At 41.2% G+C, this 2,441-nt stretch overlaps 1 long non-coding RNA gene across 1 annotated transcript; it reads left to right on the top strand.

Annotated features, from left to right (window-relative positions):
- Positions 1 to 749: 749 nt before the first annotated feature.
- Positions 750 to 1,976, top strand: LOC105049240 (uncharacterized). Its single transcript, XR_832773.4, has 2 exons — positions 750 to 1,752; positions 1,852 to 1,976. It is a non-coding gene; the product is annotated as an uncharacterized lncRNA (long non-coding RNA).
- The last annotated feature ends 465 nt before the right edge of the window (positions 1,977 to 2,441 follow it).

Genomic DNA, 2,441 nt, shown 5'->3' with positions numbered 1-2,441 from the left:
CTAAGAAAACTTGGATACTAAATTCAAAAAATAATTTTGTAGGTGTGCCAAATATCCAATGCTTTGAAAGAGAAAAATTCTTGAAAAATAAATGCTTAGGACTTAAAATAGATAGGTGATGATGTTTGATAAAAACTAATTTTTTTCATATCATACCATCATTAATTGTTAAAATCATTAAGTTTAATTGATTGATTTTGATGATTTATCAATATTTTTAATCATCTTATTCTATATCTTGAATATTTTAATATATTATTTATCTTCACGTTCACTTAATATTTGATATTGTGATATTTTGATTGTTAATTATTTGAGAAAGTTGAATCATGATAAGCTTGACTAATTAAGAAATCATTTATATGCAAATTATGTGAATTAAATTTTGACATTCTCATAAGATATCTAATTATTAAAATTTATCAAAAAATACATGATCTAAGAACTTCAAGATAAGTCATCTATTTATCAAAGATAATGTGCTTAATATTGTTGTTTTGCATGATTACATCATAGTTTGATCTTTATGATCTTGAAAATCTTCTAGTTGAATCTCACCCTTAGAGCTCTTTATCTAGTTCTTCCTTGACTTTATCATGTTTAAATTGATTAATTTTTGATCCCTCAAATTGATTCATTTATTCTTATTCAAATATCATGTTTGATTACTAATTTGATTTGCTATTGATCTATATTCAAATATCATAAAGTAATTTTTTGATATGCCATGCATCGAGACGGTTGAGGAATCCCAAGCGAATGCGAGGCGCTGGGGTTTTGTGCTGGATATTTATCAAACATAAAAACAGCCCCAATGCAACCCAAATGATGGCTGGGGTTTTAATCAAGAAACAAACTCACTCCAGCTCCATGGGATCCGACGACATCATGCAGCCGAGGCCTTGCGGCCAAGACGATGCGCCCGCCATCTAGGAAATCTGGTGGCAGTTGCGACGAAGGAGCCTTGACTGCCTCTGTGCCAAGGTCGCTCAGATCTTGCGGCATATCAACACCCCACTCACGGACATCATCCGCAACCATGCCCTCCCCTACCTCCCTGCCGCCTCCGACCTCCGCTTTCGCTTCGTCTCCGCCTCCTGATCCCAAGTCATCTCCTCCCCCAACTTTGCCCTCACCCAGTCCAGCTGCCACCGCTCCATCTCTGGCATCTTCTCCTCCATCGCCTCCTGCCCGTCCGTCGCCCCCTTCGATCCAATCACCCATGCCCTCCCCGACCCCTCTCTTTCCTTCCTTCCACACCCCACGATCATCGTCCGATCCTCATCAATGGCTTCCTCTGCTGCTTCACGCCTGTCCACCGCCCCTCCTACTTCGTCTGTAACCCAACCACCGCCGCCTGGGCCAAGATCCTACCCCCTCCCCCGCCCATCCACCCAGGCCCGACCCCACCCTTGCCCTCATCTTTGAGCCCTCCGCTTATAATCTCGAGTCGCACTATGCCATGGTCATCGCCTTCCAGATCACCCGCACGATCGGGGAACCATCCTAAGATCCCTTAGCGGCTGGAGATCAATGGAGGGGCAGTGGTGCAGCGGTCGACGAAGTTGCTGCTAAACGTGATGATCGAGCGAAATGTGAGGCTGGTGCTCATGGTGATGTCGTCAGAGAACACGATGGCAGATCTGGTCTAGACAGTGATGGAGACGTACGCCAAGCAGGGCCACCGACCACCTCTCCCCCACAGCGATCCCAAAGCCTTCGACCTCCACTACTCTCGGTATAGCCTAGAGAGTACGTACTCCCCCCCTCTCCCTCTCTCTTGGGTTTCCATTGCCTTCATCTCTCTCCTCTGTTCTTCAGATTTTTATTTTATGTTTTCCTAAGAAGCAGATGTGGAGATCTCCATTGAAGAAATTCAGTCAGCAGTTAGTGCAATACTAGAAGAAAATATGGATGCCATACTGGAGTTGTGCTATCATATAAATGGTTTTTTCTTTAAATAAAAAAATTCTATGCTTTTGTATATTTCAATGGCAGCTATATTAATTTTTGTGATTTACTTCTCGAATGACGGTCGTCGAAGATCAACCACAGGCACCATCATCTAAGTGCTGTGGGATTTGCATTTTGCTGAAATACTATGTTCACCTTTATCATTCAGCATAGGAGTTTTTGAGCATTGTCGAGTGTCTTTTGAGTAGGAAAATCATATTGCAGAAAATCTAGCTCTAGGACCACTGCAATTCATTTTTATTATATTCGTAGCTAAAAGAATTGCACTTCAGTTTTGTAATTGTTCTTGAATTCTTATTTTTGGAGCCCCTATTGTGTCAAACTTTCGCAATATTTATGGATTTTCCATAAAAGGCTTCATAGACCCATGCAAAATGTATTAGTCATTCTTCCCTTCATTCCTATCTTAAGCAGTTGATTTTTCTTCGTTCTATTGTAAATTAAGCTTCAAATGGATCTGCTATCTG

The sequence above is a fragment of the Elaeis guineensis genome, chromosome 7, assembly GCF_000442705.2.
Source record: "Elaeis guineensis isolate ETL-2024a chromosome 7, EG11, whole genome shotgun sequence".
Lineage (NCBI taxonomy): Eukaryota > Viridiplantae > Streptophyta > Magnoliopsida > Arecales > Arecaceae > Elaeis > Elaeis guineensis.
Note: the sequence above shows the minus strand (reverse complement) of the source record. Positions and strands in the feature narration are given on the sequence as shown.